Here is a 7960-nt window from a genome sequence, read left to right as displayed (position 1 = left end):
ATTAAGTCCCCCCTCAGCCTCCTCCACTCCAGAGAGAACATTCCTAGCTCCCTCAACCTTTCCTCATAAGACCTACCCTCCAAACCAGGCAGCATCCTGGTAAATCTCCTCTGCACTCTTTCCAGCGCTTCCACATCCTTCTTATAGTGAGGTGACCAGAACTGCACACAATATTCCAAATGTGGTCTCACCAAGGTCCTGTACAGTTGCAGCATAACCCCACGGCTCTTAAACTCTAACCCCCTGTTAATAAAAGCTAACACACTATAGGCCTTCTTCACAGCTCTATCCACTTGAGTGGCAACCTTTAGAGATCTGTGGATATGGACCCCAAGATCTCTCTGTTCCTCCACAGTCTTCAGAACCCTACCTTTGACCCTGTAATCCACATTTAAATTAGTCCTACCAAAATGAATCACCTCACATTTATCAGGGTTAAACTCTATTTGCCATTTTTCAGCCCAGCTTTGCATCCTATCTATGTCTCTTTGCAGCCTACAACAGCCCTCCACCTCATCCACTACTCCACCAATCTTGGTGTCATCAGCAAATTTACTGATCCACCCTTCAGCCCCCTCCTCTAAGTCATTAATAAAAATCACAAAGAGCAGAGGACCAAGCACTGATCCCTGCGGCACTCCGCTAGCAACCTGCCTCCAATCCGAAAATTTTCCATCCACCACCACCCTCTGTCTTCGATCAGATAGCCAGTTACCTATCCAATCGGCCAACTTTCCCTCTATCCCACACCTCCTCACTTTCATCATAAGCCGACCATGGGGGACCTTATCAAACGCCTTACTAAAATCCATGTATATGACATCAACTGCCCTACCTTCATCAACACACTTATTTACCTCCTCAAAAAATTCTATCAAATTTGTGAGGCACGACTTACCCTTCATGAATCTGTGCTGACTATCCCGGATTAATCCGCATCTTTCTAAATGGTCGTAAATCCCATCCCTAAGGACCTTTTCCATCAATTTACCAACCACCGAAGTAAGACTAACCGGTCTATAATTACCAGGGTCATTTCTATTCCCTTTCTTAAACAGAGGAACAACATTCGCCATTCTCCAGTCCTCTGGCACTATCCCCATGGACAGCGAGGACCCAAAGATCAAAGTCAAAGGCTCTGCAATCTCATCCCTTGCCTCCCAAAGAATCCTAGGATATATTTCATCCTTGATTAGTCGCGCATTCCAACCATTATCTTGTAAATTGATTTTGTGTTTTTATATGCCCTGTTTGTGAACACAACTCCCACGCATCTGATGAAGGAGCAGCGAGCGCTCCGAAAGCGAGTGGCTCGTGCTACCAAATAAAGCTGTTGGACTTTAACCTGGGTGTTGTGAGACTTCTTTCTTGCTTTTTCTAATCCAGTAAGAGTTTTAACAACACCAGGTTAAAGTCCAACAGGTTTATTTGGTAGCAAATGTCATTAGCTCTAATCCACACACCCTGTCTGAGAAGACGTGTCAGAATGCCCATTTAGCCCCGCCCCTGAGTGACAGAGGTGCTGCAGTCTGCGGCTGTCAATCAATGACACGGAGGCGGGGCCTGTCTTGGCGGTGGGCGGGGCCTGTCTGGCGGTGGGCGGGGCCTGTCTGGCGGCGGGCGGGGCCGTCTCGGCGGTGGGCGGGGATCCGGTCTGTGCGCATGCGGACTACGTTAGGCACTGGCTGTCGGAAAAGAACTACAACTCCCATCATCCTTTGGGCGGCGCCCAATGTCGCAGCTGCACGTTCCCGTCCAGGGCAGGCTGACCAGTTGAAAAACAAAGTCTTTTCCCTTTTAAAGTATACTCAATGCTTCCCTCTCGAAAAATTAATCGTTTCGGCCTTCTGTTTCTCCGCTAACTTTAAGGTAGGTATTTTAATGAGCTCGGGTTTGGCTGTTGAAGTTTATTTTATGACTGCAAGGCCTAAAGTGTCAGTTGTGTCTCCATCAGTTTAGCATCAAATGGTTGCCTTGGAAAATATGCCTCCCTGAAAGGATTACTTATTTTGGCATGTTTCTTCTAGCATTTCTTATTTTCTAATGAGCGTTTCTAGACTTTTATTTGGATCTTCAGAGGCAGTAACGTGTAACTTATGATGCCACAGTAATGCAATCAACTCTTTGCCAGGACCTGACCCAAGGCCCACATCCCAAGTGTAATCATTTATGTTGACTGGCCAAGCCAAAGTTTCTTTTTAATTTTTTCAGGCACTGGGATTTCTTCAAACCAGTACTTTGAGCGTTGTATTAGACGTTTCTTTCAATTTCCAACTTCCAAATTGCTTTATGAGTGACATGTCAAATTTTGGTTTTGGTGCCATTACACAGTTGAAAAGGTGAAAGGGCTGATTCTCCTCGGCTTTGAGTCCCGGAAATGCTTATTTTTGAGTATGATGCTCAAAAATAAAGCTGAAATCAGTGGCCTTGGGATTTCTTTTACAGCTTTTCTTGGTTGCTGCAATAGCCACATGATTTATTTAATCTGCATTTATTTTAATATTTTGTCTTTGCTAAGTAATTGGCTCAGATTTATTTACATTCAAGTTACAAAGGAGTTGTGGTCAGATGTGAAGTTGACCCTCCAACCTGCGTTATGATACAACAACAGGGGGTGTATTGGGTTAACTACCGTTTACGATGTTTTAGACATGAAATGTACTGAAGGCTATGAAAATCTAGTACAACACACATTTTTGAATGTTATAATGACAGTAGCATTGTCAGGACATAGGAGTGCAAGAACAGGAGTAGGCCTTTCAGTCCTGCAATTCTATGAAATCATAACTAATCGAGTGTTACCTCCATTCACCTATTCTGGCTCTGTATCCTATTATACTCTTTTTTGATATAATCTTATTGATCTTCAACATATTAATTGATCTGGCATCTATTTATTTTGTGCTAGAGTGTTTTACACTTAACATGGTTCCTTATTTGATTTCAATATCAGAAATTTTCTATTTTATTTACATTTCAACCCAAAGTTTATGTGGAAAGGATGGCTTCAATAAGTATAGAAAGAGGAAAAGAATAGCTAAAGAAAATGCTGGCCCTTTAGAGGACAGTACTGGTGAGGTATTAATGGGGAATACAGAGATGGCAGAGGCACCAAACCAATTTTTTGCCTCTGTCTTCACGGTCGAGAATATTAAAGATTTTCCCAAAACTGTCGTTAATGCAGAGGAACTTGGTGCAAAAACCATCATTAGGAAGACGATGTTGAATAAACTAATGGGATTAAAGGCAGATAAGTCTTTGGGACCTGATGGCCTGCACCCTAGGGTATTAAAGGAGATAGCAGCAGAGATAGTGGATGCATTGGTTGTGATATTTCAAAATTCCTTAGATTATGTTAAACATAGAACAGTATAGAACAGAACAGGCCCTTCGGCCCACGCTGTTGTGCCGAGCTTTATCTGAAACCAAAATCAAGCTATCCCACTCCCTATCATCCTGGTGTGCTCCATGTGCCTATCCAATAACCACTTAAATGTTCCTAAAGTGTCTGACTCCACTATCAAGGTCCCAGTGGATTGGAAACATGCTAATATGATGCCCTTATTCAAAAAGGGAGAGAGGCAAAAAATAGTAAACTATAGGCTAGTCAGCTTGACCTCTGTGGTGGGGAAGTTGCTGGAATCAATCATTAAATAGGAGATAATGAGCATTTGGAAAGATAAAGCTCAATCCACCATTGTTAGCATGGTTTTATGAAGGGTAAGTCACGCTTGACAAACTTGCTTGAGTTCTTTGAGGACATAACCAGCAAGGTGGATAATGGGGGAACCTGTGGATGTGGTATATCTGGACTTCCAGAAGGCATTTGGCAAGGTGCTGCATAAAAGACTGATCCAGAAGGTGATATCGCAGGGGACTGGGGGTAGAGCACTGGATTGGATTGAGGATTGGTTGACTGACAGAAAGCAGAGGTTCAGGATAAATAGGTCCTTCTCTGGCTGGTGAAATGTTGAGTGCCACAGGGGTCAGTCCTGAGACCTCCACTGTTTACAATCTATATAAATGATCTGCAAGCAGGGACAGAGTGTAAGATAGCATAATTTGCAGATGATACTAAAATGGGAGGGAAAGCAGGCAGTGAAGAGGATATAAAGATTTTACAGATGGATAAAGATATGCTAGGAGAATGGGCCAAAATTTGGCAGATGGAGTTTAATGTGGATAAGTGTGAGGTGTCCATTTTGGCAGAGAAAATAGGCAAATTGTTACCTAAGTGGAAAGCAAATTCAAAATGTGTCCAGGCAGAGGGATCTTGGTGTCGTTGTTCATGAATCACAGAAAGTTGGTATGCAGGTGCAGCATGTAATAAAAAAGGCAAATTGGATGTTGACATTTATTGCAAAGGGACTGGGGTATAAAAGTAGAGAAGTGTTTTTGCAATTATATAGGGTGTTAGTGAGATCATATCGGAAGTATTGTGTCCAGTTTTGGTCTCTTTATTCGAGAAAGGACGTTGCGGCATTGCAGGCAGTTCAGAGGAGGTTCACCAGATTGATTCTGGGGATGAAAGGGTTGATGTATGAGGAGCGATTAAACAGTTTGGGCTTATACTCGCTGGAATTTAGAAGGATGAGAGGGGATCTGATCGAGGTATATAACATTTTAAAAGGGATTGATAAAGTGAATGTAGACCAAATGTTTCCTCTTATGGGGCAATCTCAAACAAGAGGTCACAGGTATAGGTTGAGAGGCGGTAGATTTAAAACTGAGATGAGGAGGAACTACTTCTCGCAGAGGGTGGTGAATTTGTGAAACTCGCTGCCTCATAGCACAATAGAGTCTGAATCGTTGAATGGTTTCAAAAATAGATAGATATATTTTTAATAAAAAAGGCAGAAGGGAATATGGGGAACGGTAGGGAGGTGAATTTGAGACGAGGGCGAGATCTGCCATGATCTGATTGAATGGTGGAGCAGGTTTGCAGGACTGAATTTGCCTACTTCTGTTCCCAATTCCTATGTTCTTATGATGGCCTGGATTGGCACATTTTTTCTGACCAATGCTATAAAAGCAATGTAAAAGATTACTGAATTTTAAATGCAAATTACGCTAAGCGTAACTCAAATTTCCTTGATTGTTTGCATCAGCCTAAAAAACATAATGTTAGAAATCGACCATGTCCTCGGATTGGATTAACTGCAACTGCAAGTTTCTGCTAATTGCAGTTATTTGTAAGCCTTCAAGAAGGCTTTGAAAATTAAGAAGGGCATAAGGACACAAATAGGCATGTTTTGGAAAGCTTTAAAATATTTCTTGTTAGTTTATTAAGAAATTGACTGCTGTACATTAACATAACACATCATTTATATAGCCTTTTAAAGACCTTTTCAGTTATTTAAAATTGGGTTATTTACCAGTTGGTGGACTTGACACTGATTCAGATGGTTAGGTTTTGTGTTAAATGCATTTTCAGCTGAATTCATCAGACAGCACCATGTGTTAATTATATGAAGAATTATGTTTCTAAAAATGTTGGTTCATGACATTGTACTTTTGGTGATATGAAAATGAGTTTGAAGAAAGATACTCCTCAAAAGTAGTACCCAATTGCTAATTGCGCCCAAAGCAGAGATTCTACCCTGTCATAATTGAAACATTGTTGCTGTGCCTGAAAGTTTCTGACTGATCATCTCTGACTTTCCAGCAGCTATTTAGAGGTTTTTGCCTCTCTCCCTTTTTGAATAAGGGCATCATATTCGCATGTTTCCAATCCACTGGGACCTTGATAGTGGAGTCAGACACTTTAGGAACATTTAAGCGGTTATTGGATAGGCACATGGAGCACACCAGGATGATAGGGAGTGGGATAGCTTGATCTTGGTTTCAGAGGTCAAACCTTTTTCCACTTTATGGCCTGATTGAGGGAAATGTCTCAAACGGAACCAACAAATCAAAACATGACCAAATATTCCTCAGCCAGTGGAGAAAGGGGAAACCTGAGTCTGAAAGTTCAGCAATCCTTTCGTGGATGTGAAAACTCTTCTAAGAACCTGTCCCCACTTTGGTAGAAGGCAAACTTCCTCACAAACATGGCTAAAATATCTGTGGGTTAATACCAGTAAGAGACCATTGGCCTCTACCTAGAACTAAAGTATCAAGCAGCCTTGGGATTATTGTTGGAGCTTTGGTGCAAAACACTGACTCCAAACACCTCAAAATATATATACATATATATATTATATGGGCGGCATGGCAGCACAGTGGTTAGCACTGCTGCTTCACAGCTCCAGGGACCAGAGTTCGATACCCGGCTTGGGTCACTGTCTGTGTGGTGTTTGCACATTCTCCTCATGTCTGCGTGGGTTTTCTCCAGGTGCTCCGGTTTCCTCCCACAGTCCAAAGATGTGCGAGTTAGGTTGATTGGCCATGCTAAAATTGCCCCTTAGTGGCCTGAGATGTGTAGGTAAAGGGGTTAGCGAGCAAATATGTAGGAATATGGGGGTAGGGCCTGGGTGGGATTGTGGTTGGTGCAGACTCGATGGGCCGAATGGCCTCTTTCTGCACTGTAGAGTTTCTATGATTATAAATACGAAAGTTCAATTTTCTTGCAAGGCATCCAACTCGCTGTGCAGCCCCAAGCCTACAAACTCCACAATGAAGATGTTAAATATTGCCCATTTATCCACATCAAGTGTAGTGAAGCATGGAGTTTGAGTTGTCGCTCAGTGGTTTCTTTTAAAAACTGAATGGACTGAAACAACTGTCTTTAGGACAGCTCGGAAATGAATGAAGTCATGAACCTGGATTTCCAAATTCCCTCATGCTTGTCAGAGGTGGTACTGAGAGTAAATGGACAAAAGAGAATGCAGACTGTTGACTTTAATAGTATAAGATGTATTTATGGGTAGGAAGCGAAAAAGATGCCAGAAATAATTTGGGTAGAAATTAATTTTAAGGGCAATAAGATAATCACAACTTTCCAGCTCATCTAGGCGAAGAGGATAGAAAGCTATTCAAGCAAGTAAGGAAGCCAATTAGGAATAAGTACTCAACAGTTATGTAAAATGTTTGCAGTGGTGAAGTAAACGGGGAATGTGAAAGAGTAAAGGAAAACACAGATTGTAAAGGACAAGTATAAGTAACAATAGATGGGTGGATTGCTGGCCTTTCAAACATAAGCCTGGATATAGGTATCCTGTAGAAATTTAAAAATGTGCAGGATTAATTATTCACAAAGATTGATCAAACTTCAGATAATGTAAACTTGGGTTTGTAATCAAAAACATGTAGAGGTCGGTAAAGTATCTTGACGAATAATTTCAATAAGATTAATATGACGAGTATGAGAAAAACAAATCAACAAGGATTGGGGCACCTGGCTCCATAAACACAGAGACTGAAGGATAGTGAAATTGCAGTATCCAAAAAAAACAATGTAATGTTAGGTGTGTTTTTTGGGATGCTGTCAATGTTCATTTTGATTGTATTGAAGCACTTTTTTTTTGGTACCTTTCGGTACTTTAATTCTAATAAAAAAACAATTCAAATTTAAGTCCAATCATGGTCCCTGCATGAGGGACAAACCAGATCCAAACTGACAAGACAAGACATTGCATCTTGATTAAGCAAGATCCAAGCTGACACTATGAGGCATTGCAGCCCTCCCGGGCTTGATCCGACGCTTCATCTTAGCCAAAAGGTCAAGATGGCTTTGAAAAATTGCATCAAATAAAGCCTCTGTTTAACCTAATTGGCTACCCTAATCCTTTACTCTAGCCTAGCTTAGGCAAACCATGATCGTAGGTGTCAGCACACTAGCCTCGTCCACTTGCAACCAAAGATTAAGTTAAACTCCCAATATGGATAATTGCAAAACTGAATTTAATAGCTTGTTATAACCAGGTGGGAAGGGGTGAACTGGCTCCTCTCGCTAGGGCGGCATGGTAGCACAGTGGTTAGCACTGCTGCTTCACAGCTCCAGGGTCCCGGGTTCGATTCC

General features: G+C 41.7%; 1 protein-coding gene across 1 annotated transcript in view; it reads left to right on the top strand.

Moving 5' to 3' along the window:
- The first annotated feature begins 1713 nt into the window (after positions 1-1713).
- chuk (component of inhibitor of nuclear factor kappa B kinase complex) overlaps positions 1714-7960 on the top strand; it is a 72346-nt gene continuing 66099 nt past the window's right edge. Inside the window, exon 1 of the mRNA XM_078199578.1 lies at positions 1714-1869. The gene's annotated coding sequence lies outside the window, so the exon portion shown is untranslated. The remainder of the gene's footprint in view (positions 1870-7960) is intronic.

This window comes from Mustelus asterias, chromosome 28 (genome assembly GCF_964213995.1).
Source record: "Mustelus asterias chromosome 28, sMusAst1.hap1.1, whole genome shotgun sequence".
NCBI lineage: Eukaryota > Metazoa > Chordata > Chondrichthyes > Carcharhiniformes > Triakidae > Mustelus > Mustelus asterias.
This window is presented reverse-complemented; position numbering and strand designations above follow the sequence as displayed.